The sequence below is a fragment of the Monodelphis domestica genome, chromosome 1, assembly GCF_027887165.1.
Source record: "Monodelphis domestica isolate mMonDom1 chromosome 1, mMonDom1.pri, whole genome shotgun sequence".
Lineage (NCBI taxonomy): Eukaryota > Metazoa > Chordata > Mammalia > Didelphimorphia > Didelphidae > Monodelphis > Monodelphis domestica.
The window spans coordinates 500,535,455-500,547,177 of NC_077227.1; the positions used below are offsets into that span (position 1 = coordinate 500,535,455).

Here is an 11,723-nt window from a genome sequence, read left to right on the forward strand (position 1 = left end):
CTAAAAATAGGCAAGGGAGGAGAGACACTGACCCCAAGGAGGGAGTTATATAAACTCTTTGCCACAAAATTGTCTTTAAAAGCTCTAGAGTTGTGAATATTCAAAGTGTCTGGTAGAAGCACTGATTTACCTGGCAGCAAATTTATATCTTTAAAAAACAAATCTCTGATCCTGTTGGTCATTTTGGGTTTTATCCCAAGAATCAGCTATTTTTAAGCTGTGATCCCATCATAGTCCTCTCATCCTTGATTTTAGAGTAAAAGCTACAAGAAAACTTAGAGGTCATCTAGTTGAACTCCATCATTTTCTAAAGGAGGAAACAGAGGTGCAGAGAGATGAAGTGACTTGCAAAAGGTCACACACAAGTTAAGTGTCAGAGCTGGGATTTGAACTAGGATCCCTGGGAACCAAATTCTGTGCAAAGCTCTCAGATCAAGCAGCTTCTTTGAGAACTTTTTTTTTTTCTGTTATAATGGGAATGACCTCTTTTTTTCTCTTTTCCTGGAGGAACAAGATTATGACCCAGGTGAAGAGCCTCATAAAGTATATGATTATTACTAGTGTTTATATCATTTGCTCACATTTTTATAACTTTATAACCTCAAAAGCTTTCCTTATAATAACTCTATTAGGTAGATAGTACAAGGATTATTATTACCCCCATTTTACAAATGATGTAACTGAAGTACTGAGACTTGGAGGGGAGAAGTGACCTGCCCAAAGTCAAGCAGTCAGCTCTCAAATCCACAGGTGTGTTTTTAATGCTATTTCCTCTACTGCTTTTCCTTTGTGCCTCCTTCCCCCATTTCCTTTGGCCATTTCTATGGTTTCGTTAAAATGGGAAATTAGAAAAAAATTCTTGGAAATTAGAAACTTCTTTTTGCCTTTCTTTGTATTTCTAGTGATAAGAAAAATATCTAGCAAACTGTAAGCATTTAATAAATGTCTGTTGAGATTTGATTGATTGATCTTATTGCTTCAATACTATTAGAGGTTATTTTTTAAGAATTGCAATTGTTTATATTAATTCAACAAAGAAGTAGACAATTTGGAGCATTTAAAAAAACTAAAAACTCTATTATGAGTCTTCTATATACTTAAATATCAATTACTTTAGTTTTTAGTCACGTTGAAGTCTCTTTCCTGTGGAATCAGCAGATTCAAAATCACTGAGCAATTACAGCAGCTCTGGAGAAATTTTGTGTTAAGGAACTTTCATCCAGAGGCATTAAGAACTAGAAAGGAGGCTAGAGCTCACCTAGTCTAACATCCCTCACTCTCTTTACTTTATTTATTGATGAATTAACTAAGAAACTGAGACTAAGCAGGGGGTGTATAGTGGCAATGAAGAAACTAAAACCCAGATTGTCTTATTTCTAGACCAGAATAAATTCTTCTCCATCACTATCTTTAAGCAATCAGGTCTTTCTTACCCATAGTTCTTATAGGAGTCATAGAATTGAACTAAATTAGAATTTAAATGTCTGTAGCTATGAGATGAGTTGGAAACTGGCTTGTGGCTGAAATAAACCTGATTCTTGCACCTTTGGAGTCCTCATTCAAAATCTAGTGAGGTTGACAGAGTAGGGAGGTGTACTGTGTCATATGGATTGGCCCACTTTCTGTAATTAAATGATCCCTTTCTCTAGCTGGCAAATAATACATATAAGGATGAAGTAGAAGAAAGAAACTACTTAAAGGACAGGAAATAAAAAAGAAGCCCATTATAGATTCAATTCAGTGCCTACTGTCCCTCCTCTCCATAGGTCACTGTCCTAGTGCTAAAAGTGATAGGGATTGTGAGGGGGTGGGAAGAAATGGAAGAAAGGCTCTCCACCCTGGAGGAATTTACAAGCTTGTTGGTCAGATGATGAATACATGCATCCACTCACATACACAAATTCAAAGACATGTACACAGTTAAATAGTAACACGGGATTAAAAAAAATAATTACAAGGGCTGACCTTGAGTCAGAAGACCTTGGTGCATGTCCGAAGCCAACTATTTATTAGCTAAGAAACTGAGTAAATCAGTTTCCTCATATTGAGAGCCATGTTCTATTAGATAATGCTGAAGTTCTCTTCTACTATTGATAATTTATGATTTCGCACTTCTAAAGTGAAGAATATAGAGAGAAGTTCAGAGATCAGTGATGGGGAAAGGCTTCATGAAGAGATGAGGTTACAGTTTGGCCTTGAAGGATTGGCAGGCAATTTCCATAGGCAAAAGGAAGAGTATTTCAATCAAGAGAACCAAACATGCTTCTTACACAATCACAGAATCAACTTCAAAGGACTCTCATAAATTATCTAGTCTAAAGGTTCCTAAATTGGGGGGCAGGAGCGCTGTGGCAATCTAGTGAAGTCTATGGGCCCCTTCTCATAATGATGTTTGTTGAATTCATAATTGAATAAAATACTAAATTTCAGTGAGGCTAGTTAAAATAAAGATATATATTTCCTATACAAGTTCATGGATACTCCCTTCTCCCCTTGACCATTAAATCTATCCTTAGGATTCAGGTTAAGAACTTCCAATATAATTCAACCCACTCCTGGATAGGAATCCCTAGCAATAATCATAAGATCATAGATTTAGAGCTGGAAACCTCCTCATTTTATAGATGAAAAAACTGAGGTCCCGAAATTCCCAGGTTTATATAGATAAATTTAAATAACTACATAAGTCATCATCATCATCATCATCGTCGTCGTCATCTATATTATCACCACTATCATCATTTTTAATAGTGATGGTTGTGATGATATTAAATGACAGAAGCATCATTTGAATGTGGGGCATCCTGACTCCAGGCCTACTTTACTACTTTTACTACTACACTAAGCAAAAGGATCTATAAATATGTTAGAATGGTGCCCTGGAACACTTATAACAACTGCTGTTCAATGGCTGAAGATATTATATGATTTGGAATAACTTCATTTGTTCAAATTTGTTGGAACACAATTATGTGCAAAAGTCTTCCCCCCCCCCCCCCATAGGGTGGTGTCATGCACTGGCTTAGAAATGCCAGGTATTAAAATACTTTAAAGTATACTGGGAAAAATGCTCTTTTCAAAATACTTTTGCCAACTGCTCATGTTACAGTAATGCAGGAAGTGCTATGATTTCCTCTGGTAAATGGTGGTACCGTGTAACAAAATATCCAGGATACAAGTTGATGCTTGTTTTTAGATGTCTAGAGAATCAGAGAGGGGGGGAAAAAGAATGAGGAAATGCTGAGTGATTGATTACATGGGAGCAAGTACTCAAGTTATTAGTTTCAAAACAATGCAAACCCAATCCTGTATCTTCCTTTCTCTAATAAATTCAGAATGAGCTTCAGTGGAGCAAATTTCCTAGCCAGCGCATTGGGAATCAACAACAAAACAAGATGGTTGCCTGTGAGGGGACCTCTGATCTTCCATTGTTGCAAGAAGGCTCCTCTTTCTCTGTGATAGATTCTCCATCTCTACCAATGTGGAAAAGAGGCTCTGGGGTAGAGGGAGAGTAGAGATTCTGAGCAGGGGGAGGAGCTGTTCTAAGTGCCTTCACATGGCCACAGTTACTATAGCAACCTCTTCCTTTGTCTACATGTGTTCAGAACGGCTGCCTCATTTATAGTCTGGCACTCAGGTAAGGCAGCTTGTGTCGTGACATTAGGAAACTAAGACCTGGAAAAACAAACATGCTTAAGCAAATACACATGCACAACCATCCACCAAGAAGTCATTTCCTAGATTAAGTTCAAGGACCTCTTTCCGACTTAAGATTTTGCCAATGTCTTGATGTAGATGTCTATGTCTATTGTTATATTTGAAGATGATATTAAGTAATTCAATTATAGGCTTTAATTTTATTTATTGTCACCCAGATGGCTATCACTTGAATTTTTGAGACCATTCTTGCAAAAACAAATTTAAAAAAATATTTAAAGAACTAGGACCCTAAACTCAAAGCATGGTCTACTGAAACGTGTTCCTTCTGCAGCTTTTTCCTCTTAAAAGAAAAAAAGAGATTCAAAAACAAAACAACAACATGAGTCTAAACTCTCATTTTTAACTGGTGGTAGGAAAAACATTCTCCATCATAAAGGAGAATTCTCCTTTCTACTTTATATTTATGGAATTGAGGAAAAGCAGGACACAAATTATATTTTATAGAACTCATGACTGAGTTTGAGAATTTTTTTTTTAAAATCTGGCAGACCAAAATGTTGTAAGTTCATTTTACTAGATGATAGTCAAATAGCATCAGGCAATAAGAAGAGATGGAAACTTAGAGTTTCAAAAATGTTAAGATAGAATAGAGAGGCAAAGTAGTTATTATCTGGGGAAGTTAGAGAGGAAATGGTAGAGGAGATATCCTGGAGTCAAGAAAGCCAGTCCCAAAGCCAGAAAACCAAAGAATATTATTTGATAGATATAGTCTTAATCTTCTCAATCTACTGATTTAATAAAAAATCATTGGAATTTACATCCAAATTACTTATGGAAAGTTGCATTGATATTATGAGAAACTTTTACAGCCAGTTTTGCTGAAACATATTTACTTTAAAAATGAAGATTACTAAGAGAGCTTAATCAAATATATTTATTAATTAAATGACAATCCCAATGTCTTTAACTTTCATGAAGAGACAAATAAGAAACCCACATAATATTTTTTAAAAATCACCTAAGCATCACTAGAGCTGAAACTAGCATTTTTGGTGCCCCAGGCAAGCGGCACAAATCCTGCTGAGGTGAAGTCACATAAGATGTACACCCCTGTCAAACTTGAAAAAAACACACAACTCTTAGATAGTCAGAAAAACCAAGTCTTTACTCAGGATAGGGATAGGTCCAATATTTGGTCACTACACAGATCCCAGCACCAAGATCTACCCTGGGAACTGTATCCCTGGGAGAAGGCACCACACTAGATACCAGATCTGAAGAGGGGCAGAGCTGGGGATCTTTTATATCCTCTGGGGAACTTGGTACAGCAAGCCTGCATAGACAAATTGCAAGCAGGCTGCAAAGAGGTCTGCAGCCAGTATCAGGGAGTGGTCAGCTATAACAATTTCCAATGAAAGGGTCAAACTAAGACCTGGGCTTCCAGAGACCGATCTTTAATACAATGGGAGCAGCTTCTAAAACAAATAAAGGCACTCAACATTTTTACTATATCCACTAATCCCACCCACACTAGGGTTCAATCCAAAACAGGTATGCCTGGTACTGGGGTTTCTCAAAGGGCAGGGGTAAAATTGAGGTGTCCAGATTCCATACTGACACCCCAAAATCAACTTTTTCAGGTAGATTCAATTGTAAGGCATAAAAGAAACATTGGAACACCAAGTCCAATGAGGGGAGACCTCAGAACAACTTGTTACTAATTATTCTTGCTAAGTACAGTTATTTCTATATTCTATATAAAGCTATAAATTTTTATAAATATTATATGTATATATAATTATATATATATACATGTATATACATGTATATACATATATATTTATATGTTGCTAAAGAAAATCAAGGGCTATCCTGGTCAGAACTAGGGAAGGTCTAGCTAGGGCTTTGCTCCTCAATAGGTGGACTTCACCTCTACAGGGGTAGTCAGTGATATTTTGAACAACAGGTGGATGGATTATCCTGGCTTTATTGTCCTAGATAATTTCAGGACAGATGGATTCTACCTTTGGAGTCATCAAAATTTGTCCTCCACTACTCTCAGGATCATGCTGAGGTAAAGGTGGTAGCAAAGGATGTTTACTGTCTTTTGAGCCAGGACCCATGGCACCCAAATCTTTATAGATATTCAAGCTTGAATGATTGTACTTTATGGATTATTGAGGGTTGACTAAAATAGCAACAATACTCTACAAATACACCAGGACAGGAAATAAGATATACTTGATGCTACGTGGGGAATCAATAATATTAAGTGTAAAAAAACCCAGAAATATTGCATCAGGTTAGTGATGTTAGGTACCAGAGTAGAAAGCAATGGACTGATCTGTAGCTTTTGGCAAACAATAAATGGTATAGCATTTATAATAAGCAGCTTGAGTTGACTGAAATTAATGATATGCTATAGTGTTAAGTGCCCTTGGATTGCATCATGGATTATATATTCAGGCAGCAGCAAACCAAGTTCCATCAGTTTTGATATTTGCATGGAATCCATCAAACAAAGAAGTATTAGAGAATGGAGAATTTCAATTCAATCTAGTATAAATTCAAATTTGAACCAAGGACTTGAACCAACAATGAATAAAAAGTGAAAATGATTTTCACTCTATAGGATGCTAAATTGAATCCTAACATTGTTTTAAACCAAATCTAAAGTATTTGAATTTTTTTCAAAACCTAGAAAATTATTTCAAAATGGCACCAAGACCATTTACATTCTGAGACTATTGAATATGATTAACTGTTCTAAAAATGGAATCTGAGCTATGTCATGATTTCATTTCATTTTGAATCCCTAATTTTAATTTAAATCAACTTTGGTTTTCTATATTGGAAAATCTAGATAAATAACTATGACTATAAATATGAGGGGAAGAGGAAAGAGCAAAATAATATCACTTCCCCTTAGAAAGCTTCTTTCCAGTTCAACAAATATTGAATTACAGTAAAAAGATGATGAAGGCATTGCATCAGGTTGAAGCAAATACTAGACAAGGTTTTTTGGTTGTTTGAGGGTTACTTTTGTTCTTCAAGGCAAAAAAAAAAAAGCTTTCAGATCTTCCTATCTCTTCTTCCTTACAAGCTGAGAAAGTATTTCCTAATTCTTTTTCCATTCTCATTAAACAACAGAAAAAATAAACTTCTTCACAACACAACTGTCACCCCCCCCCATCTCAATAAACTCTAAAAGTAAAGACATCATAGCTGAACTTTTCCTGACTGATATCCTGATTTGTGTGGATAAGAATTATGAAAACTTTATTTCTTGAAAAAAAAAAGCTCCTAAATTTAATGATTCATAATCCTATGCTAATCTGTGTCTTTGTCTCTCTCCACCCCCATCTCTTTCTTTTCTCTCCCCATCTCCTTCTTTCTTTCTTTCTTTCTTTCTTTCTTTCTTTCTTTCTTTCTTTCTTTCTTTCTTTCTTTCTTTCTTTCTTTCTTTCTTTCTTTCTTTCTTTCTTTCTTTCTCTCTTTCTCTCTTTCTCTCTTTCTCTCTTTCTCTCTTTCTCTCTTTCTCTCTTTCTCTCTTTCTCTCTTTCTCTCTTTCTCTCTTTCTCTCTTTCTCTCTTTCTTTCTTTCTTTCTTTCTTTCTCTCTCTCTTTCTTTCTCTCTCTCTCTTTCTTTCTCTCTTTCTTTCTTTCTCTCTCTCTTTCTTTCTTTCTCTCTCTCTCTTTCTTTCTTTCTCTCTCTCTCTCTTCTTTCTTTCTCTCTCTCTTTCTTTCTTTCTTTCTTCTTTCTTTCTTTCTTTCTCTTTCTTTTCTTTCTTTCTTTCTTTCTTTCTTTCTTTCTTTCTTCTTTCTTTCTTTCTTTCTTTCTTTCTTTCTTTCTTTCTTTCTTTCTTTCTTTCTTTCTTTTCTCTCTTCCCTATCTCTTTCTTTCTTTCTCCTTTCTCACCTTCCTTTTCTACTTCCTCTCATTGTGCTTTTGTGCTGATGTAACACATCCTTTCAGAACAGAACTATGAATCTCTTTTCTGGAAGCGTGTTCCAACACCAAGTGAGAAGAAGCAGAAGAAAGTCAGGAGGGCCCCAGTGAGCCAGGTAATGAGGGATCCAGATCAGAAGTTTTGGATGGGAAAGCCGTCACTCATGTCCACCCCCACAATAAATGACTCAACCTTCTGGAGAAGAAGCAATGGCTGAAACTTACTGTTTGAGTTCAAGCAGACTGTGTCACAAGCTTAGGAGGATTGGTTACTCTTATAGGCACAATGTCTACTGTCCTCCAAAGATTAAATGCCTCTATTACTTTCTGTGTGACATCTTTCACCTGGATCCCTTTATCTCTCAATACTAACTTCATATTGGAAACCATTTCGGTTAAAATGTGTAGCAAGAGTGTACTTGTGTATATTAAAAACTTCAAACTCCAATTTCAGCTATTTTTGTGGCACTTTTGGTGGGCTTTGATGAGATAAATTAAGTCTATTTTTCTCCTGATTGCCTTGTTGCCTCTCTTTGTAACTTCACTTTGTATTCCTTTCTGTTCAATACTTTTCAAAGTACTGAGAGTTTAAAGAGGAACAATAAATCCCAGATCAGTTTTTAATGACCATGGTAAGCCTGCTTGTAATATGTCAGTAAGCTGAGCCTAAAAGCCAATGGGGAATAGGCCATTTCTGCCTTAGTAATTGCCTCCACAGAAAGATTTATAATGTCATTATCTGAATCTACAAGAAATAACTCATAGAGCTGAAATACCCTAAAAAAATATTACAATTCTCTTAAAATCTAGTCATTCATAAATGCTAAATCATAAAACTTTTTTTCAAGATGGTTTATGTTAAAAATAAAACCTAGTAAAAATATAAATGTACGTTTCTTAATCAGATTCGTCATTCTTTTTTATGTGTCTATCTGCTGCTCAGAACCTTGCTGGCCAGTTGCTTTAGCCCTAATATTGTGTGGTTGGAATCCCAAGCCACTTGCAAAACCCATGGGGGTGGGGAAGCATTTCGTGCTGCCTTTTTATCTCAGTGTGATCCCTGGGAGTAAAGAGGAAGAGGGTTAGTTAGTAAGGCAATAAAATTAATTTTAGCAATAAAAGTCACCTTTCCCCCTAATTTCTCCATGCAAAAATATCCTCAGCTTCCTGCTAAAAGCACCACCAAGCTGTTTAAGTCATTTCTGTGGGTTTCCTTCGCCCTTCACATTTCCCAATCAAAGAAGATCATTCATTTCTTTCAAATAGCAGGAAATATATTCTCCGATTGGTCTGGGGCTTAATAAAGTCCTGGTATTGCCATAGCTACTCATCTCCTGATGCTCTAATACACTGCACAATTTATACTAATTTCAGCAGAGCTAAAATATTCTTCAGTGTAGAGAAACTATTAGAATTTTTTAAAGGACACTGGAGATGCTTGTCATCATTAGCAAAATCTTATTTTTCTCACTTTTAAATACAGTAATTTGCAGGAGACTCGAATATTAAATCAGGTTCTTTTCTGGATTTTTTCTTCCCTTTCTGTAGAGGTTCACTCACAATTCAGGTTATTCTATCATTTCTGTTACTCAAGAGTTGCTACTCTTCTGAACTCAGTCTTCACTTCTAATTCGGCCCTTTACGGAGCCTGCCGTGATCCAACTCTTCTATTATTTCATCTCTGAAACTCTTCTATTATTTCATTTTTTCATATAGACGTGTTTTGTCTCCTGGCTAAATCCGAAGCCTCTTGAGGGCAGATCCCACATCTTTATCCTCTGTAGCTGGACAATTCCCTTGCACATGCTAGGTACTTAACCCCTCGTGGTTGGCAGACTCCATCTTTGGAAAGCAAGGCTACATGAATTTTTTAGAATGGAAACATCAAGCAGTTTAATGACTAGGTATGTAATGGAACTAAAAGTTTGGAAATGGGATTTTTAGAACTTGGTTTAAAAAGCCTCTTTTCTGACAGCCCATTTTCTCTAAAAGCTGTTGCGCCCTGAGTGGAGTCGGATTTATAATTTGAAATAAACATAATGCACTATTGCTCATTAGCCTTAACATTCTGATCTGAGTTGGGAATCAGAGAGTTGAAATTCAGCCTTCGCTGTAGGGATAGCGCAATACTCCCTTAAAAAGAAATCGAGTCTTAACCAGAAGTAGTTATTGATATTGGGCTTCTTTTCTACACGAAATCACATTTGGGAGGTCTATATCGTGTATTGTGTATAATGGCATAGAAGCTGGGGTGGAGTGGGGGAAGACAGAGAAACTGAAACCTCACTGATGGATAAAATATATCGAATGTCCCATTATATATGAAAACATTTATCCTAGAGGGCCTTGGTGGGGGAAGTAGTAATTGTGGGTAGGCTGAGTTAGGGACGGTAGATATCCTTTGGTACATAACTTGTTTTGTTGACAGCTTAATAATTTTACTAAGAATAATATTAGGTTGAGGCAGTGAGGTAGTGCAGTGACTAGAACGCCAGGCTAAGACTCAAGGGGACCCGAGTTTAAAACTAGCCTCAGACACTAGCTATGTGACCCTGAGCAAATCGCTTCACCCTGTTTTGCCTCAGTGGCCTCAACTGTAAAATGAACTGGAAAAGAAAATGGCAAACCACTGCCGTAACTTTGCCAAGAAAACCCCCAAGATTAGACATGACTATGTAGGAATGAGTGCGGGGTACAGAGTATTCACTTAGGAGTCAGGAATACTTGGGTCCAGGTCCTGACTCTGAAACTGACTCAGTGATTGTGAGCAAATCTCTTAATGTTTTTGTGCCTCAAGAAAATAAGAGCAATATTTCTATCTTGGAAGTACGGATGTTATTTGTGGAGATCCCAAATACCATTGGCTAAAGGGAATTGAACCTGGGGCTGCATTTGGGGGAAAAAAGGTTCACAAATTTCTATGCCATAGATGCCACAGATTGGATTACTTGGAAACACTATAGAAAAGATCATTTATTGTTAGCCTATAATTATGCAACTTCTGCACATCCTCCCTCTCTATCTTCTCTAACAATATTTTGTACTCCTGCTTTTGTACTTCTATTCTACTTTGCATAATAGTTATGTGTGCACATGGAGTTATCTCTCCTAGCTAGATTATAAATTCCTCAAAGTCAGGGATCATGTCTTTTATCTTGGTACAGCCCGTCCCCACCTTATCCTTTCTTTCCACCTCACTGCCTAGCATGTTTGGCAATAAGCATTTATTTAACACCTACTATAAGCCAGGCAAGAGGCTATGTATTGGATAGACAAAGAAAGGCAAAGGACAATCCCTGCTCATAAGGAGCCCGAAGCCTGATGGAGGAGACGACATCCAAACAATGATGTACAAACTCCGCACGTGATAGGTAATTATTATTTGTTGAATGTTGCAGGATGAGGGTTTCAAGGGAAGAAAGAATGTCTCAGAAAGGAAGACTAGAAAAGTCCCCAAATCACTTAGATGAAATCACTAAGCCATTGTAAAAGAGATAACACTTCATGTTGTTAATTTTGTTATGAAGTTGGGTTTCACCTAACAAAACTGACAAAGTCACAACAAACACTGAATGTTAATTTGACCTTTTTTTGAGTGGTTAAAAGAGAAAGGTGAATCCTGTTATTCCCATATGGAACAGAGTTCCACTTCTCCCACTTCTGCTTCCTCTTTTGCAAAATTAGTCTTTGTCTGTGGCTTTTGACAGGTGGGTTTGAGGCAATGGTCTTTAGTTGGCTTTGCTTTACATAGGCTAAAGGAGTGGTTCTGATATTTACCTTTTTAAACAGCATCCAAAGAAACCTCAATTTTTATCATCTCGAACATCTTCAAAAATGGAACAGTAAGCAAATCAATTATCTGAGTGGGAAACTGGATTTAACTGAAAGCCTCCATGTTTTTGACAAAAATAGTTATGAAGTGGTAAGTTTTCAGCTTGATTGTTAAGCTGATTGCAGAGTGGCAAATACCAGAGGCTAAAGAGGCCTTAGCCTGCAAAATGACGTTAGCATCCTTTAGCTGAGGGAAAGTCACGTTAAATAAATTAAAACAAGCCTGCTCCTTGCTGTTGGCCCGAGGTAATCTCCAATTTGTGTCTTAAAATTATCTAGAGAGA

General features: G+C 36.7%; 1 long non-coding RNA gene across 1 annotated transcript; it reads left to right on the forward strand.

The window, feature by feature from the left end:
* The first annotated feature begins 3,036 nt into the window (after positions 1 to 3,036).
* LOC107650760 (uncharacterized) lies at positions 3,037 to 8,123 on the forward strand. Its single transcript, XR_001626713.2, has 2 exons — positions 3,037 to 3,637; positions 7,636 to 8,123. It is a non-coding gene; the product is annotated as an uncharacterized LOC107650760 (long non-coding RNA).
* The last annotated feature ends 3,600 nt before the right edge of the window (positions 8,124 to 11,723 follow it).